The sequence below is a fragment of the Bufo gargarizans genome, chromosome 3 (genome assembly GCF_014858855.1).
Source record: "Bufo gargarizans isolate SCDJY-AF-19 chromosome 3, ASM1485885v1, whole genome shotgun sequence".
Classification (NCBI taxonomy): domain Eukaryota; kingdom Metazoa; phylum Chordata; class Amphibia; order Anura; family Bufonidae; genus Bufo; species Bufo gargarizans.
In genome coordinates this window covers 537,300,782-537,321,785 of record NC_058082.1, presented here as the reverse complement: position 1 = coordinate 537,321,785, position 21,004 = coordinate 537,300,782, and the positions used below count along the sequence as shown (strand labels likewise).

The following is a 21,004-nucleotide window of genomic DNA, read 5'->3' as shown; positions in this document are numbered from 1 at the left end:
CATCAGTCAGTACATGGAGGGGTGTGCACACGTACTGTTCCACCATGTTAGTGAAATGTTGCCTCCTGCTAACACGTTGCGTATCAGGTGGTGGTGCAGTTAGCTGTGGCGTGTTGACAAAACTTTTCCACATCTCTGCCATGCTAACCCTGCCCTCAGAGGAGCTGGCCGTGACACAGCTGCCTTGGCGACCTCTTTCTCCTCCTCTGCCTTGGCCTTGGGCTTCCACTTGTTCCCCTGTGACATTTGGGAATTCTCTCAGTAGCGCGTCTACCAACGTGCGCTTGTACTCGCGCATCTTCCTATCACGCTCCAGTGCAGGAAGTAAGGTGGGCACATTGTCTTTGTAGCGTGGATCCAGCAGGGTGGCAACCCAGTAGTCCGCACACGTTAAAAAATGTGGGCAACTCTGCTGTCGTTGCGCAGGCACTGCAGCATGTAGTCGCTCATGTGTGCCAGGCTGCCCAGGGGTAAGGACAAGCTGTCCTCTGTGGGAGGCGTATCGTCATCGTCCTGCCTTTCCCCCCAGCCACGCACCAGTGATGGACCCGAGCTGCGTTGGGTGCCACCCCGCTGTGACCATGCTTCATCCTCATCCTCCTCCACCTCCTCCTCATCCTCGTCCTCCTTGTCCTCCAGTAGTGGGCCCTGGCTGGCCACATTTGTACCTGGCCTCTGCTGTTGCCAAAAACCTCCCTCTGAGTCACTTCGAAGAGACTGGCCTGAAAGTGCTAAAAATGACCCCTCTTCCTCCTCTTCCTCCTCCTCCTCCTCCTGGGCCACCTCCTCTTCCATCATCGCCCTAAGTGTTTTCTCAAGGAGACATAGAAGTGGTATTGTAACGCTGATAACGGCGTCATCGCCACTGGCCATGTTGGTGGAGTACTCGAAACAGCCCAACAGGGCACACAGGTCTCGCATGGAGGCCCAGTCATTGGTGGTGAAGTGGTGCTGTTCTGTAGTGCGACTGACCCGTGCGTGCTGCAGCTGAAACTCCACTATGGCCTGCTGCTGCTCGCACAGTCTGTCCAGCATGTGCAAGGTGGAGTTCCACCTGGTGGGCACGTCGCATATGAGGCGGTGAGCGGGAAGGCCGAAGTTACGCTGTAGCGCAGACAGGCGAGCAGCAGCAGGATGTGAACGCCGGAAGCGCGAACAGACGGCCCGCACTTTATGCAGCAGCTCTGACATGTCGGGGTAGTTGTGAATGAACTTCTGCACCACCAAATTCAGCACATGCGCCAAGCAAGGGATGTGCGTCAAACCGGCTAGTCCCAGAGATGCAATGAGATTTCGCCCATTATCACACACCACCAGGCCGGGCTTGAGGCTCACCGGCAGCAACCACTCGTCGGTCTGTTGTTCTATACCCTGCCACAACTCCTGTGCGGTGTGGGGCCTGTCCCCCAAACATATGAGTTTCAGAATGGCCTGCTGACGTTTACCCCGGGCTGTGCTGAAGTTGGTGGTGAAGGTGTGTGGCTGACTAGATGAGCAGGTGGAAGAAGAGGAGGAGGAAGTCGAGTACGAGGAGGTGGCAACAGGAGGCAAAGAATGTTGCCCTGCGATCCTTGGCGGCGGAAGGACGTGCGCCAAACAGCTCTCCGCCTGGGGCCCAGCTGCCACTACATTTACCCAGTGTGCAGTTAGGGAGATATAGCGTCCCTGGCCGTGCTTACTGGTCCACGTATCTGTGGTTAGGTGGACCTTGCCACAGATGGCGTTGCGCAGTGCACACTTGATTTTATCGGATACTTGGTTGTGCAGGGAAGGCACGGCTCTCTTGGAGAAGTAGTGCCGGCTGGGAACAACATACTGTGGGACAGCAAGCGACATGAGCTGTTTGAAGCTGTCTGTGTCCACCAGCCTAAATGACAGCATTTCATAGGCCAGTAGTTTAGAAATGCTGGCATTCAGGGCCAGGGATCGAGGGTGGCTAGGTGGGAATTTACGCTTTCTCTCAAATGTTTGTGAGATGGAGAGCTGAACGCTGCCGTGTGACATGGTTGAGATGCTTGGTGACGGAGGTGGTGGTGGTGTTGGTGGTACATCCCCTGTTTGCTGGGCGGCAGGTGCCAACGTTCCTCCAGAGGCGGAGGAAGAGGCCGAGGCGGCAGCAGCAGAAGAGGCCGAGGCGGCAGCAGCAGAAGAGGTAGCAGGGGGAGCCTGAGTGACTTCCTTGGTTTTAAGGTGTTTACTCCACTGCAGTTCATGCTTTGCATGCAGGTGCCTGGTCATGCAGGTTGTGCTCAGGTTCAGAACGTTAATGCCTCGCTTCAGGCTCTGATGGCACAGCGTGCAAACCACTCGGGTCTTGTCGTCAGCACATTGTTTGAAGAAGTGCCATGCCAGGGAACTCCTTGAAGCTGCCTTTGGGGTGCTCGGTCCCAGATGGCGGCGGTCAGTAGCAGGCGGAGTCTCTTGGCGGCGGGTGTTCTGCTTTTGCCCACTGCTCCCTCTTTTGCTACGCTGTTGGCTCGGTCTCACCACTGCCTCTTCCTCCGAACTGTGAAAGTCAGTGGCACGACCTTCATTCCATGTGGGGTCTAGGACCTCATCGTCCCCTGCATCGTCTTCCACCCAGTCTTGATCCCTGACCTCCTGTTCAGTCTGCACACTGCAGAAAGACGCAGCAGTTGGCACCTGTGTTTCATCATCATCAGAGACATGCTGAGGTGGTATTCCCATGTCCTCATCATCAGGAAACATAAGTGGTTGTGCGTCAGTGCATTCTATGTCTTTCACCGCTGGGGAAGGGCTAGGTGGATGCCCTTGGGAAACCCTGCCAGCGGAGTTAGAACAGCATAAGAGACTGCTGCATAACTTGAGGCTCAGACAGTTTCCGTGGTATGCATAGGGGTGATGTGACAGACTGATGGGGTTGGTTTTCAGGCGCCATCTGCGCGCTTTCTGCAGAAGACTGGGTGGGAGATAATGTGAACGTGCTGGATCCACTGTCGGCCACCCAATTGACTAATGCCTGTACCTGCTCAGGCCTTACCATCCTTAGAGCGGCATTGGGCCCCACCATATATCGCTGTAAATTCTGGCGGCTACTGGGACCTGAGGTAGTTGGTACACTAGGATGTGTGGATGTGGCAGAACGGCCAAGTCCTCTCCCAGCACCAGAGGGTCCACTAACACCACCACGACCATGTCCACGTCCGTGTCCCTTACTAGATGTTTTCCTCATTGTTATCGTTCACCACAACAACAAAAATATTATTTGGCCCAATATATTGTATTCAAATTCAGCTGAATATAAATTTGAGGCCTAGTATTTAGGTGCTGGGTGACCGGTATAGATTTACTGACAGAATTAGACTTGGAAATGCACAGTAGCGTGTGTGTGAAGTTATTCTGAATGACCCTATGTGCACCTTGAATATTATATACCCTTTTAGGGATAGATTTCAAATAGCTCTGATACAGCAGAAACCACTAAATTAGGAAATTGCTAAACTGGGAATTGTATTTCAACCCAGAACAAAAAATGTGCTTTGACGGACACTAAATAACTTGCCCAGCCAGAACAGTACAGCGTTAACGACAGATTTAGCGGGATATAAATTTGAGGCCTAGTATTTAGGCGCTGGGTGGCCGGTATGGATTTACTGACAGAATTAGACTGGGATATGGCCAAAAAATAACCACACTATTGCTGGTTAAATGCACTTGGTGTGACAGCTTGACCAACCACACTACTGAGGGTTAAATGCACTTGGTGACAGGCGCAGCTTGCCCCTGATGTAGTATATGGCCAATAGTCTAAACAGACTATTGCTGGTTAAATGCACTTGGTGTGACAGCTTCACCCTGATGTAGGCTTTAGCCAAAAAACAACCACACCATTGAGGGTTAAATGCACTTGGTCGCAGCTTGTGCTGGCGCACCACAAGACACAAAATGGCCGCCGATCACCCCAGAAAAAAGTGACTGACAAACGGTCTGGGCAGCCTAAAAACAGTGAGCAATTGAATTTCAGCAGCTCAATGATGCACAGCTGTAGATCGATCGATTAATCAAGTCCTTTGGAGGAGTTAATCTGCCTAATCTCGCCCTACTGTCGCAGCCGCAACCTCTCCCTACGCTAATCAGAGCAGAGTGACGGGCGGCGCTATGTGACTCCAGCTTAAATAGAGGCTGGGTCACATGGTGCTCTGGCCAATCACAGCCATGCCAATAGTAGGCATGGCTGTGACGGCCTCTTGGGGCAAGTAGTATGACGCTTGTTGATTGGCTGCTTTGCAGCCTTTCAAAAAGCGTCACAAAAGCGCCAAGAAAGCGACGAACACCGAACCCGAACCCGGACTTTTACGAAAATATCCGGGTTCGGGTCCGTGTCACGGACACCCCAAAATTCGGTACGAACCCGAACTATACAGTTCGAGTTCGCTCATCCCTAATTATATAGTATGCATCAGCATGTACTTTTTCCTTTTGTGTGTTCTTGATGTACAGTGGAGGAAATAATTATTTGACCCCTCACTGATTTTGTAAGTTTGTCCAATGACAAAGAAATGAAAAGTCTCAGAACAGTATCATTTCAATGGTAGGTTTATTGTAACAGTGGCAGATAGCACATCAAAAGGAAAATCGAAAAAATAACTTTAAATAAAAGATAGCAACTGATTTGCATTTCATTGAGTGAAATAAGTATTTGAACCCTCTAACAAAAAAAGACTTAATACTTGGTGGAAAAACCCTTGTTTGCAAGCACAGAGGTCAAACGTTTCTTGTAATTGATGACCAAGTTTGCGCACATTTTAGGAGGAATGTTGGTCCACTCCTCTTTGCAGATCATCTCTAAATCCCTAAGGTTTCGAGGCTGTCTCTGTGCAACTCTGAGCTTGAGCTCCCTCCATAGGTTTTCGATTGGATTAAGGTCCGGAGACTGACTAGGCCACTCCATGACCTTAATGTGCTTCTTCTTGAGCCACTCCTTTGTTGCCTTTGCTGTATGTTTTGGGTCATTGTCGTGCTGGAACACCCATCCACGACCCATTTTCAGTTTCCTGGCAGAGGGAAGGAGGTTGTCGCTCAGGATTTCACGATACATGGCTCCGTCCATTTTCCCGTTTATGCGAATAAGTTGTCCTGTGCCCTTAGCAGAAAAACACCCCCAAAGCAAAATGTTTCCACCCCCATGCTTGACGGTGGGGACGGTGTTTTGGGGGTCATAGGCAGCATTTTTCTTCCTCCAAACACAGCGATTTGAGTTAATGCCAAAGAGCTCTATTTTGGTCTCATCAGACCACAGCACCTTCTCCCAGTCACTCTCTGAATCATTCAGGTGTTCATTGGCAAACTTCAGACGGGCCTGCACATGTGCCTTCCTGAGCAGGGGGACCTTGCGAGCCCTGCAGGATTTTAATCCATTGCGGTGTAATGTGTTTCCAATGGTTTTCTTGGTGACTGTGGTCCCTGCTAATTTGAGGTCATTAACTAACTCCTCCCGTGTAGTTCTAGGATGCTTTTTCACCTTTCTCAGAACCATTGACACCCCACGAGGTGAGATCTTGCGTGGAGCCCCAGAGCGAGGTCGATTGATGGTCATTTTGTGCTCCTTCCATTTTCGAACAATCGCACCAACAGTTGTCACCTTCTCTCCCAGCTTCTTGCTAATGGTTTTGTAGCCCATTCCAGCCTTGTGCAGGTCTACAATTTTGTCTCTGACATCCTTGGACAGCTCTTTGGTCTTTCCCATGTTGGAGAGTTTGGAGTCTGCTTGATTGATTGATTCTGTGGACAGGTGTCTTTTATACAGGTGACTAGTTAAGACAGGTGTCCTTAATGAGGGTGACTAATTGAGTAGAAGTGTCTAACCACTCTGTGGGAGCCAGAACTCTTAATGGTTGGTAGGGGTTCAAATACTTATTTCACTCAATGAAATGCAAATCAGTTGCTATCTTTTATTTAAAGTTATTTTTTCGATTTTCCTTTTGATGTGCTATCTGCCACTGTTACAATAAACCTACCATTGAAATGATACTGTTCTGAGACTTTTCATTTCTTTGTCATTGGACAAACTTACAAAATCAGTGAGGGGTCAAATAATTATTTCCTCCACTGTATATGTATTGTATTTTGGTGGTGTCCATCCTACATTCCATATTTGTACTATTCAGGACGGAGACATTTACCGGAGACATGTACTTTCTCCCATAGGTGAATGTACTTTGGTGTGAAAAATACAAATCAATTCAAGAACAACAACAATTGACCTCATGAAGGGTTCAGCATTCCAGTGGCCCAGAACCACTACCTTGCCTGCCAGGCCCAGAGTAGCAATGTTTTCTCCTTCACACAGCCTGAGGCCTTCTTCCTACCAGCAATGGCTCCAACTGCCGTAGGATGCACACATTCTCTTTGGCTCTGAAAGCGCCAGCATGCATCCACCTTGGTCTCTCACAGCCTGTGGTTAAAAAAGAAAAAAACAAATACACCACTTATCATAGGGTTTCAGTTACAAAAAAAAACTGATGTGCGCTCCTGGAGCTGTATCCAACAACTCCTGTGTAAAGTCCATATATAGACTTCCCACGAATTGAAGAAATAATGCTTTAATCCAAAGCTAGAAAACCTAGATGCAACGTTTTGGCTTTTACTTAGCCTTCTTCAAGCATGCTTGAGACTGAGACTGACTCAATAGAAAATGTATGGGCCCAGCTTAAGGGCTGTTTCACACGAGCGGATGCATGTGTGAAATGACAGCCAAGACCCGATGCAGACTGCATAAGCAGGGAGCATTAACATGATTGATAATGCTCCTTGCCTGTCTGTGACCTCTTTACTACGAAATCACAGTGACAACTTTATCTCACTGTGATTTCGTAGTAAAGAGGTCACAGAGAGGCATGGAGCATTATCAATCATGTTAATGCTCCGTGCTTCTGCTGTCCGCATTGGGTCCTGGCTGTCATTGACGCAGCGGATGTCGCACACGGCATCCGCTCGTGTGAAACAGCCCTAATTCTGTCCCCATGCAGTGAGGAGAGCTCAATAGGTAAGCATTTCTCTCACCTCTTTCTAGCAAACTGTGGGTGTCTGAGCTCTCAAAACCCCACAATCAAAACCTCTCTATAACATAACAGTTTTCTGAAAACTCAGTGACCCGTTAACAGACTTGTTATAGTTAATAGTTAATCAATTATTTTTATTTTTTTATTCAGCCGAGAATGTAGTGCCTAATTTCCTAAATGTGTTTTTGTCACATCATGTGAACTGTTTGTAGTGTTTTTATTTTGCTGGTTATCTGGTTTTATTTGTCGTTTTTGCATTTGAGTCCTTAAAATATAAATGTACCCAAAGAACAAGAAAAAGCATTCTATTAGAGCAGCATTTTTTTTTTTTTTTTTTTTAACATAAATGTCATTGAGTTCTCAGTACAAGTGACCTACAAAAGAAAATGCATATTGTAGCTTAGAGGATGAAAAATTGGAGACAGTTATAGTATAAAATAATAATTATAATTGTAATAATATGGATAGTGAATATATCAATATTAATTTCAGATATTTCCTGTGCTCATAGTTGTTTCCATATAGTGGTGCTGGTAGATTAACGTCCAAAACATTTGCACATTTTAACAGGGATTGGTAATTATTGTCTCATGCCTGGAGTATTTTATTGCATCATAAAGTGTGTGTTTTACTCTTGATAATGCATTTGCATAATCGTGTAAGAAAGAACCTAAGTGGCATGTTCGATAAGCTACAATTAATGTCACTTACAGCTTATATTATTAGAACTGGTAAAGGGAGTTTTTAACCCCTTAACGCCCAGTGCCATACATGTACAGCGTGCTGATCAGGCGGGTGCAGGAGCTGCACCCATCCGATCCGCGGCAGGGGTCTGGCAGTCACTGATAGCCGGACCCCTGCTATATGCGCCGGCACTGATGCCGGCATTAAACACTGATGCAAATAAACCCTGCGCGGCCGCGGTCAGCGCTGACCGCAGCACGTGCGATTTCCGTTCAGGGAGGAAGCAGACATCGGGTCCCCGCACTGCTGTGACAGGGATGCAATGGCAAGGAAATCAGCCCAATGTCTTCCTTAGGCATCATGGCTGCCTTCTGGGAGAGCCTGTGAGATCCAGCAAGACAGTCTGTAATACACTTACAGCCAATGAATCACAATACAAAAGTAAATTTTCTGGAAATTTTCAAGATTTGCTTCTAAGCCTTCTAACGTCCCTAAAAAAATTAAATGGCATTCACAAAATTATCCAAACATGAAGTAGACATATGGGGAATGTAAAGTAGTAACTATTTTTGGAGTTATTACTATCTATTATAAAAGTAGATACATTTTAATTAGGAAATTTGCTATTCTTTTCCAGTTTTTGGTAATTTTTTTTATTTTTTAAATATTGAATTGAATTTTTTTGACTCAATTTTACCACTATCATGGAGTACAATATGTGAAGAGAAAAAAAAAATATCTGACAATGGCCTGGATAAGTAAAAGCGTTTTAAAGTTATTACCACATAAATGTCACAGGGCGCCAGCGATGCCCTCGCTCTCTGCAGCGCGGCTGGCGTCCTCGGTTCCCCCAGCAACCAGGATAAGCCTGAGCACCGAGCTGAGCATTCGGTGCTCAGCCCTATGCAGCAGGGTGAGTCATGTGACACTGGCCATGTCATATGACCCCTGCTAGTCAGATTTTAAACAGGCAGCCTGCTGGCCACAGGTTGCCTGTTATTTAGGTTCCACCTGCCATTTTGTCTTACCTGGCGTACTTACCTTCTGCCGAATTCCTGACGATCCTCTGCCTGCTCCTTATGTACTTTTGCTGCTCTTCTGGTATTCTGACCCCGGCTTCCTCCTGACGATCCTGTCAGATTTGCTAAAAATGGCCTGTGCAGAAAGGTGAAAAATGGCTTGGTCCTGAAAGGGTTAAAAGCATCTTATGTGTGCAAACATTTGCACCAGAGACATAAAACAATGTTTTAATGCAGCTTAGGCATGCAATGATTCTCTATGTCCTTGTTTAAAATGAAGGTCAAAATAAAAACTATTTATTAATTTAATAATTTGAATTGATGAATATGGAGATAGCAAAATACAAAAAAAGTTGTACCATAAAAAAAAAAATAAAAAAATACGGGGAACATTTACTAACCTATTTTGTGGCATAGATAGGTTGCACATTTTGTTGCACCATTTGTGCGGCAAAATGTGTGACAGAAGTCACAAGGATATAGGCGTTCCGTAGATAGGTAGCAGGCAGCATCGGAGGTCTTCACAGCAATCTTCTGACATGAATATAGACTTAAATCTACAGCAGCTAGGAGGCTGGTGTAGATTTAAGTGTGTTGCACGGCACAGCCAGAAGATGTGCCAAATATATGAGAGGCGTCCACCATCTTTCAACATTACAGGGGATTCAAGACCGGTGTACAATATCAATATGCTGGTCTTGATAAATGTCTCTTTTTTTTCTGTCTAAAATACAAAAAAAGTAAAAAAAGGCAGCACTCTTGAGAAGAAAAAGAAGTCCTTTATTCACCTATGTGGTAACAGCGACGCTTTAGCACTTGTCTGCTTTAGGGCCAGTGCTGCCACTATATAAATATATATATATATATATATAAGTTTCTGTCTGTCTGTCGGAGCATTCTTTATGTGCGACAAACGACTGGTTTTAGACCGGACTCAGCTCTCTAGGACGCACTGTTCCTGAGATATTCCCACATTAGCCAATACAAGCCTGCAAGTCTTTCTCTTCAAATCCCAACTGCTCAACTGCTATAAACACAGTTTTACTCCAGGTTTCCATAACAACCCAGCCATTTTGTTTTACTGCTTAAATGGGCTGGCACTGTGGAGGTCACTGTTATTAATGGGGTGGGCACTGTGGAGGTCACTGTTAAAGGGGCGGGCACTGCAAAAGTCACTGTTAAAGGGGCGGTCTCTGTGAAAGTCACTGTTAAAGGGGAGGTCACTGTGAAAATCACCGTTAAAGGGGTGGTCACTGTGAAAATCACAATTAAAGGGGCGACCACTGTTAAAGGGACAATCACTGTGGAGGTCAATGTTAAAGGGGCGGTTACTGTGGAGGTCAATGTTATAGGGAAACTTGATATCTTTTTATGACACACGGAAACATAAAATGAAATAGATGAAATATACCCGTGTTAAGCCGGGTCCTTGTGCTAATTAATATATATATATATATATATATATATATATATATATACAGTACATACCAAACGTTTGGACACACCTTCTCATTCAAAGAGTTTTCTTTATTTTCATAACTATGAAAATTGTAGATTCACACTGAAGGCATCAAAACTCTGAATTAACACATGTGGAATTATATACATAACAAAAAAGTGTGAAACAGAAAATATGTCATTTTCTAGGTTCTTCAAAGTAGCCACCTTTTGATTTGATTACTGCTTTGCACACTCTTGGCATTCTCTTGATGAGCTTCAAGAGGTAGTCACCTGAAATGGTCTTCCAACAGTCTTGAAGGAGTTCCCAGAGATGCTTAGCACTTGTTGGCCCTTTTGCCTTCACTCTGCGGTCCAGCTCACCCCAAACCATCTCGATTGGGTTCAGGTCCGGTGACTGTGGAGGCCAGGTCATCTGGTGCAGCACCCCATCACTCTCCTTCATGGTCAAATAGCCCTTAAACAGCCTGGAGGTGTGTTTGGGGTCATTGTCCTGTTGAAAAATAAATGATGGTCCAACTAAACGCAAACCGGATGGAATAGAATGCCGCTGCAAGATGCTGTGGTAGCCATGCTGGTTCAGTATGCCTTCAATTTTGAATAAATCCCCAACAGTTGTCACCAGCAAAGCACCACCACACCATCATACCTCCTCCTCCATGCTTCCCGGTGGGAACCAGGCATGTAGAGTCCACCCGTTCACCTTTTCTGCGTCGCACAAAGACACAGTGGTTGGAACCAAAGATCTCAAATTTGGACTCATCAGACCAAAGCACAGTTTTCCACTGGTCTAATGTCCATTCCTTGTGTTCTTTAGCCCAAACAAGTCTCTTCTGCTTGTTGCCTGTCCTTAGCAGTGGTTTCCTAGCAGATATTCTACCATGAAGACCTGATTCACACAGTCTCCTGTTAAGTTGTTCTAGAGATGTGTCTGCTGCTAGAACTTTGTGTGGCATTGATCTGGTCTCTAATCTGAGCTGCTGTTAACCTGTGATTTCTGAGGCTGGTGACTCGGATGACCTTATCCTCCGCAGCAGAGGTGACTCTTGGTCTTCCTTTCCTGGGGCGGTCCGCATGTGAGCCAGTTTCTTTGTAGCGCTTGATGGTTTTTGTGACTGCACTTGGGGACACTTTAAAAGTTTTCCCAATTTTTTGGACTGACTGACCTTCATTTTCTTCATTTTCAGCTGTGTATCCACCTGACTTCTCCACAATACAACTGATGGTCCCAACCCCATTTATAAGGCAAGAAATCCCACTTATTAAACCTGACAGGGCACACCTGTGAAGTGAGAACCATTTCAGGTGACTACCTCTTGAAGCTCATCAAGAGAATGCCAAGAGTGTGCAAAGCAGTAATCAAAGCAAAAGGTGGCTACTTTGAAGAACCTAGAATATGACTTATTTTCAGTTGTTTCACACTTTTTTGTTATGTATATAATTCCTTATGTGTTAATGTTAGTTTTGATGCCTTCAGTGTGAATCTACAATTTTCATAGTCATGAAAATAAAGAAAACTCTTTGAATGAGAAGGTGTGTCCAAACTTTTGGTCTGTACTGTATATATATATATATATATATATATATGTTAAATATAACACATTTTAGCATTGTTTTTCATTTCCGTCACTTTCAAAATAACAAAAAAAGGAAGAGAGCCCAAAGCTAAATATTGGGCACCCTGCATGGTTAGTACCTAGTAGCAGCCCCTTTGGCAAGTATCATAGCTTAATAAGGCTTTTTGTAGCCAGCCAAGAGTTTTTTTAATTCTTGTTTGAGGAATTGTCATCCATTCTTTCTTGTAAAAGTCTTCCAGTTCTGTAAGATTACTTGGACGTATTGCATGTGTTGCTCTTGTGGTCTATCCATAGATTTTCAATGATATTCAGATCACGGAGCTGTGACGGTCATGGTAATACCTGCAGCTTCTTTCTTTTGAGGTAGTCTATTATGAATTTTGAGGTGTATTTAGGATCATTATCCATTTGTAGAAGCCGTCTTCTTTTCAACTTCAGCTTTCTATTTTACAGTTGGTATTGGTATGTTTGCATTGAATCCATTCTTGCCTCTAATTGATCCACCACCCCAGGCTTAATGGTTGGAGAGGTGTTCTTTCCATGAAACTATGTGCCTTTTTTTCTCCGAACATACCTTTTGCTCATTTTGGCCAAAGAGTTATATTTTAACCTCATCAGTCCACAGGACTTGTTTCCAAAAAGCATCAGTCTTGTTTGTCCTTTTGAAAACTGTTGACTCTGAATTTTGTGGTGAGGACGCAAGAGATGTTTTCTTCTGATGACTCTTCCATGAAGGCCATATTTGTACAGTTGTTGAATAGTAGAACAAGGTACCACTTAGTACCAAGGTACTACAACTCCAGATTCTGCTAAATCTTCTTGAAGGTCTTTTACAGCCAAGATGGGTTCTGATTTGACGAGCAGCTTTCTCTGAGATTTTTATTTGTCTTCCAGACCTTCTCTTCACCTCCACTGTTCTTGTTAACTGCTATTTCTTAATTACATTTCAAACTGAGAAATGGCACCCTGAAACTACCTCAAGAGTCACAAGGTTTTACCATAGTTCTCGCTGTCCGCTGTTCTGAACATATTTGAAAATTTATGGATAGACCTTAAAAGAGCATACAAGACAGCCCAGGAATCTCAACTAACTGGAAGATTTTTGCAAGGAATAATTGATGAAAATCCCTCAAACAAGAATTGAAAGACTCTTGTCTGGCTACAAAAAGTCTTTACAAGCTGTGATACTTGCAAATGGGGTGCAACTAGATAGTAATCATGCAGGGTGCCAAACTTTTGCTTCGGGTCCTTTCCTTTTTTGTTATTTTAAAAATGTAAAAAATGAAAGTAAAAATTATGTTTTTGCTTAAAATACAAAAGGAATGCATCATCTATAACTTTATGTCCTTTGGAGATAATTTTATCTTCAGTTTGCTTAACTGTTCACATTAACATAAATTCTCACCAGAGGCCAGAGGTGCCCAATATTTTGTATGCCACTATATATATACAAATAATATGGGGTTAGTCAGCACCTCCCAATGCCATGGCGAAAACATAGAGAAAAAAAGACAATGCAGCAGCACCCTGCAAACCAGATTATAGTGCTAATGCTACACTTATTTATAAAGTGAGATACTTGGCGAATACATTTTGTACAAAACTATTTGAGCCCGTCTGCCGAACGTCTTTTTTTTCTCTCTGAATTTGGGAAGGCCTCAAAACAATGGGAAATGGAAATTTGGGAAGGCCCCAAAACAATGGCAAATGGAAAAGAGCATGCAAAGAGAAAGTGTGCTGGAGTTTAACAATGGCTCGTTACGGCCAGTTTACTTGTCTGTTCAGCACAAGGTACGGACAAATCCTGTGGGATCCGTGCCTGGTTTATTTGAATGAAGGTGAGCTTGTCCACGTTGGTTGTGGACTGCGCTTGCACTTGTCTGTGATCAACCTCCCTGCCATGCTAAACACATGTTCGGACAATACACTGGCCGCAGGTCACACCAGTACATCCAAGGCGTAAAGGGCAAGTTCAGGCCATGTGCCAAATTTGCAGACCCAGAAGATGAATGGGGCAGACACATCATTCAGTACATGTAGGCGTGTGCACACATACTGTTCCACCGTGTTGCTGAAATGCTGCCTCCTGCTATGACGTTCCGTATCAGTTGGTGGTGTTGGTTGTTGTGGCGTTCTGAAAAAGCTTTTCCACATTTTGGCATGGCTAATCCTTCCTTCTGAGGTGCTGGCGATGCCCCTGCTGCGGTGGTGACTTTCTCCTCCTCTGCCTTCACCTTGTGCTTCCACTGAGACCCCGCTGTCAGGTGGGAATGCCATCAGCAGCGTGTCTACTAACATGCGCTTGTACTCGCACATCTTCCGATCACGCTCCAGTGATGGAATTAAGGACGGCTTGTTGTCCTTGTAGCGTAGATGTGGCCACCCAGTAATCAGCACTGGTTAGAATGTGGGCAATTTGGCGGTCGGCAGGCAGTGCAGCATGAAGTCGCTCATGTGTGCCAGGCTGCCCAGAGGCAACGACAAGATGTCCTCTGTGGGAGGTGTATCGTCTGTGTCCTCTGTATCCCCCCAGCCATGCTACAGTGATGCCCATGAGCTGCTTTGGGTGCCACCCTGTTGTGAACATGGTTCCTCCTCATCATCCTCCTCCTTCAGAACTGTGTTCTGCCGGGACAATTGTGTACCCGGCCTCTGTTGGTGCAGAAAGCCAACCTCCAAGCCACTTGTAAATGACTGTCCTGATAACCGTGGAAATGATCCCTCCTCCTTTTTCTCCTGTACCACATCTGCTTTCATCATCGTCCGAAGTGTTTTTTCAAGGAAACATAGAAGTGGGATAGTTACACTGAGGATGGCGTCATCAGCACTGGCTATGTTGGTGTATTCGAAACAGTGCAACACGGCACACACATCCCGCATGGAGGCCCACTCATTGGTAGGGAAGTGGTGCTGTTCCACAGAGTGACTCATCGGTGTGTGCAGCAGCTGAATCTCCACTATCGCTTGCTGCTGCTCGCACAGTCTCTACTGCATGTGCAAGGTGGAGTTCCACCTTGTGGATAGATCGCATATGAGGCGGTAAGTGGCAAGGCCGAAGTTACACTGCAGCACAGACAGGCAAGCAGCAGCAGGGTGAGAACGCTGAAATCACGCCCAGACGGCCCACACTTTCTGCAGCAGCTCTGACATATACAGGTCATTTTTCAGGAACCTCTGCACCACCAAATTCAGCACATGCGCCAGGCAAGGGATGTGTGTCGAACCAGCAAGGCCCAAAGCTGCTACAAGATTTCATCCATTATCGCACACCACCAGGCCAGGCTTGAGGCTCAGCGGCACCAACCACTCATCGATCTGTTGTTTCATGCCTGTCCACAGCTCCTGCACAGTGTGTGGTTTTTCCCCCAAACAGATGAGTTTCAAAACAGCCTGCTGTTGTTTCCCTCTGGCTGTGCTGAAGTTGGTGATACAGGTTTTACATTGACCGGATGAGGAGGTGATAGAGGAGGAAGCGGAGTAGGAGGCAACGAGGAATGTCCTGCATTCCTCAATGGACAGGACATGCGCCAAACTGCTATCTGCCTCAGGCCCAGCCGCCACTGCATTTACCCAGTGTGCTGTTAGGGAGATATAACGTCCCTGCCTATGCTTACTGGTCCACATATCGGTTACGTGGACCTTGACACAGATGGTGTTGCGCAATGCACACCTGATTTTGTCTGCCACTTAGTTGTGCAGGGCTGGTATAGCTCGCCTGGAAAAGTAGTGGCGGCTGGTAACCAGGTATGTAAGGTTTTTTAAAGTCTTCGTCTCCACCAGACAGAATGACAGCATTTCAAATAGCAGGAATTTTGAAATGCTGGCATTCCGGGCCAGGGGGGACTTCCTCTTTCTCTCCACTGTTTGGGGGATGGACAGCTGTACGCTTTTATGGGACAGTGTGCAGATGCTTGGTGACGGTGGTGAAGGTGGTGGTGTTGCTGCCACATACTCTGTTTGTAGGGAGGTGCCACTGCAGGTGCCACTGTCACTCCAGAGGGGGAGGAAGAGGCTGAGACTGCAGCAGAAGAGGGAGCAGGAGCAGCCTGAGATCTTTTGTGGTTTTTGATGTGTGTACTCCACTGCAGATCGTGATTTGCATTTAGATGCCTGGTCATGCAGGTGGTGCGCAGGTTTAGAACATTTATGCCTCGCTTCAAGCCCCGTTTGCACAGCGTGCAGCAAATCACTCACGTCTTGTCGTCAGCACATTGTCTGAAGAACAGCCACACCAGGGAACTCCTTTGAGCTGGCTTTGGTGTGCTCATTCCCTGGGTGCATGGGCAGTAGCTCATTTGCTGCGTGACACTCGCATGACATTGATTCCATGTTGGTTCTTGGACCTCATTAAACTTCACATCATCTTCCACCCACACTTCACTCCTGCCCTCCTTGCCGGTCTGCACACTGCAGAAAGCCGCAGCAGTTAGCACCTGTGTTTCGTCATTATCAGAGACGTGCTGCACTGGTCCTCCCATGTCCACATCTTGAAATATAAGTGGTTGGGGTTCAGTGCACGGAATCTCTTTCACTTCTGGGGCAGGGCTAGGTGGATGGCCCAATGAAGCACTGCCAGCAGAGTCATCAAAATGCATACGAGACTGCTGCATAAGTTGGGGCTCAGACTGCTTGGCTGATTTGAAAGGGGGCGAGGTGAAAGACAGATGCCCATGGGCTGCAGGTGCCAACTCTGCGCTTTCAGCAGGGGACTGGGTGGGAGACAATATGAAGGAACAGGAGGCACTGTCAGCCACCAAATCCACTACTGCCTCTACTTGTTTTGGCCTCACCATTCGTACACCGGTATTCGGGCCTACAAAATAACATTGAACGTTCTGTCGCCTATGTGCACCTGAGGAAGGTGTTTTGTTTGGGTGTGTAGCGGGCACAGATCAACCACGTCCTCTCCCTGCAACAGAAACTCCACAAGCAGCACCACGAACAGGGTCACGTCCCTTATTTGATGCTCTCTTCGTTCTTTTGAGGTCACACACTGAACTAACAGACTGATTAACTATATTAATTTCCCTGTCACGGATGCACTGCAGGTGTACCTCACACCAAAAATGGGTATATGTCACCCGCCAATCTAACAGACAGATTAACTATATTAATTTCTCTGTCACGGATGCAGTGCAGATGTACCTCACTAAAAAAATGGGTATATGTCACCCACCAATCTAACAGACAGATTTGCTATATTAATTTCCCTGTGACGGATGCAGTGCAGGTGTACCTCACACCAAAAATGGGTATATGTCACCCACCAAACTAACAAACTGATGAACTATTATATTTTTGTGTCAGGGGTACAAAGATTGCACCCACAAAAAAACCCGCTATAGGTCACCTGCAGAATTAGGCTATATGCACACGAGTGTTGTTTGTTTCCGTGTTAGTTACGATTCCATGTGCTGTCCGCATCAGTATGTCTGTTCTGTAGCCCCGCAAAAAAGATTGAACATGTCCCATTCTTGTCCGTTTTAGGCATTATTACAATAGATCCGCAAAAACAATTGGACAGCACATGGATGCCATACATTTTTTTTGGGAGGGTCCACAATTTTCGGCCCGCAAAACACATACGGTCGTGTTCATGTAGCCTTAACAGCCATATTAATTATATTATATTTCTGTGTCAGGGATGCAAAGCTGGTGTATTGCACCCACAAAAATATCACTATAGATCACCCACAGAATAGCCAGATGAGATTCCTAACACTCTCCCTAACTTCAGGTGCCTGCTTCCTGTCTCTGCACTACTGGGCGGTGCTAAATGTGATTAAGCTGGTTCAGGTTTGGGTTGCAGTTCGGGTTTGCTCAACACTAAACACAAGATGACTGGTAATCTTCCTCAGTCTGGGGCTCCATGCAAGATCTCTCCTCGTAGGGTAAGGATGATTCTGAGAAAGGTCATGAATCAGCCCAGAACTTCATGGGAGGACAGTCTCAAAGATTACCATTATTAAAACACTAGGCCATCATGGATTAAAATCCTGAAGGGTACGCAAAGTCCCTCTGTGCATGCCAGCACATGTCCAGGCCTGTTTGAAGTTCACCAGTGACCATCTGGATGATCCAGAGGAGTCATGGGAGAAGGTCATGTGGTCAGATGAGACCAAAATATAAGGGAAGAAAAGTCCAGCTGCCTGTGGATGACACTTTTATAGGGAGGGGGATCTGTGGATGACACTGCTATGGGGGGGGGGGGGATCTGTGGATGCCACATACCGTATATAGCATCTTATGCTATATGTGTCATCCCCATTTCCCCCTCCATAACAGTGTCATCCACAGATCTCCCTCCCCGACTCTCACAGGAGTGTACATTTGACATTTCTAAACTGTAATCCATATCCTGCAGTAACTTTAACTTTAAATGAGGATTAAGCTGGCCGCTCATCTCTACTAGTACCTTAACCTTACACCACTTGGCTAGCTTCGGTAACAGGGCCAGGCTACAGCCTACAGGTACTGCGTGTTAGTTGTTACCGAGCGAGTGCTGATTTCTGCAGGTCAGAGCATACGGATTACAGTTTAGAAGAAATGTACACTCCTGAGAGCGGTCCAGACCAGTGGCAGATCCAGAGCCTGGTCTCGGGAGGGGCACTTCCAGATAATTTTCTGTCCGCCGCCACAGAACAAGTGTGCTTATAGAACAGACTACACAGTGTAGAGGTATACTGTATACTGTGTGGCACAGTGTAGAGGTATACTGTGTGGCACAGTGTAGAGGTATACTGTGTGGCACAGTGTAGAGGTATACTGTGTGGCACAGTGTAGAGGTATACTGTGTGGCACAGTGTAGAGGTATACTGTGTGGCACAGTGTAGAGGTACACTGTGTGGCACAGTGTAGAGGTACACTGTGTGGCACAGTGTAGAGGTACACTGTGTGGCACAGTGTAGAGGTACACTGTGTGGCACAGTGTAGAGGTATACTGTGTGGCACAGTGTAGAGGTATACTGTGTGGCACAGTGTAGAGGTATACTGTGTGGCACAGTGTAGAGGTATACTGTATATTGTGGGGCACAGTGTAGCGGTATACTGTATATTGTGGGGCACAGTGTAGAGGTATATGTCTATAACATAAACATATTTCACATGAACACTTACAGTTACTTGGCTTGGCCCTTGGGGATCTCGGACACCACTTCAACACTTTGGCCGGGGGCTCGGCGGAGCTGATGTTGTGCTTTATCCTAATGAGAAAGATTTCATAATAAGGATTTGGAGAAGGGGCAGAGGTATAGCAGAGCAGGGAGAGGCTGGTGCTGCTAATAGGGGGTCATACCATGGGGGAGTAATAAAGCCCACCATAATGCCCCCCAGTAGAAATAATTCTCCTTATAATGTGACAATGCAAAAAATACCCCCTTATTCCCCCAGTTGAGCTAATGTCCCCATAATGTGCCAGAATAAAATACACCTATATAGTGCCCCCAGTAAATGCCCCCATAGTGCTCCTCTCCCCCTTCCTCCTAGTGCCCCCCATAATGTACCAATATAAAATGCACCAGTAGATGCCCTCAGTGTCCCCCATAATTTGCAAGTATAAATTACCTCTTCTTAGTGACCCCGTAGATGACTCCATAGTACTCCTCTCCCCCCTCCCCATAGTACCCACCATAATGTGTCCCAGTATAAAATGCTACTGTACAGAGCCCCCATATAAAACACCCCTTCTTTGTGGCTCAGTAGATGCCTCTATAGTGCCCACCAATAATGTGCCAGTAATAAGCCCCCCCATTACGTGCCAGTAATAAGCCCCCCATTACGTACCAGTAATAAGCCCCCCCCATTACGTGCCAGTCATAAGCCCCCCATTACGTGCCAGTCATAAGCCCCCCATTACGTGCCAGTAATAAGCCCCCCATTACATGCATGATTCATTGACCCATCGAGAAAAGCCTGTTGTGTAGCTGGAGCAATGTTACAGATGTTACATTAAATACTCTGTTTTTGCAGACTTTAAATTGATAAACACATTAAAAACCATTCAAAGTGTCAAGTTTATTGCCCCCTTCTTTGTGACCTCAGTAGATGCCCCTATAGTGCCCACCAATAATGTGCCAGTAATAAGCCCCCCCATTACGTGCCAGTAATAAGCCCCCCCATTACGTGCCAGTAATAAGCCCCCCCATTACGTGCCAGTCATAAGCCCCCATTACGTGCCAGTAATAAGCCCCCATTACGTGCCAGTAATAAGCCCCCCATTACGTGCCAGTAATAAGCCCCCTCATTACGTGCCAGTAATAAGCCCCCCATTGCGTGCCAGTAATAAGACCCCCATTACGTGCCAGTAATAAGCCCCCCATTACGTGCCAGTAATAAGCCCCCCATTACGTGCCAGTAATAAGCCCCCCATTACGTTCAGTAATAAGCCCCCCATTACGTGCCAGTAATAAGCCCCCATTACGTGCCAGTAATAAGCCCCCTCATTACGTGCAGTAATAAGCCCCCATTGCGTGCCAGTAATAAGCCCCCCATTACGTGCCAGTAATAAGCCCCCCATTACGTGCCAGTAATAAGCCCCCCATTACGTGTCAGTAATAAGCCCCCCATTACGTTTCCAGTAATAAGCCCCCCATTACGTGCCAGTAATAAGCCCCCCATTACGTTCAGTAATAAGCCCCCCATTACGTTTCAGTAATAAGCCCCCCATTACGTTTCAGTAATAAGCCCCCCATTACGTGCCAGTAATAAGCCCCCCATTACGTGCCAGTAATAAGCCCCCCATTACGTGCCAGTAATAAGCCCCCCATACTGTGCCAGTATTAGGTCCCCCCCATCATGTGCCAGTATTAGGTCCCCCCCATCATGTGCCAGTATTAGCCCCCCATCATGTGCCAGCCCAGTATTAAGTCCCCCCATCATGTGCCAGCCCAGTATTAAGTCCCCCCATCATGTGCCAGCCCAGTATTAAGTCGTCGTCCCCATCATGTGCCAGCCCAGTATTAAGTCCCCCCCATCATGTGCCAGCCCAGTATTAGGTCCCCCCCATCATGTGCCAGCCCAGTATTAAGTCCCCCCTACCCATCATGTGCCAGCCCAGTATTTAGTCCCCCCCTACCCATCATGTGCCAGCCCAGTATTAAGTCCCCCCCAATGTGCCAGTATCACTATTGTAAAAAAAAAAAAAAAAAAATTATACTTACCTCCATGTCAGCGTTGCAATGCAGGCCTCTTCTGGCCTGTGTCCCACGCTGTATGGCTCAGGCGGCGCGATGACGTATCGCACCAC

At 46.3% G+C, this 21,004-nt stretch overlaps 1 protein-coding gene across 1 annotated transcript in view; it reads left to right on the top strand.

The window, feature by feature from the left end:
- LOC122930573 (pseudouridine 5'-phosphatase) overlaps window positions 1–21,004 on the top strand; it is a 532,043-nt gene that overhangs the window by 292,196 nt on the left and 218,843 nt on the right. The gene's annotated exons all lie outside the window — the stretch shown is intronic.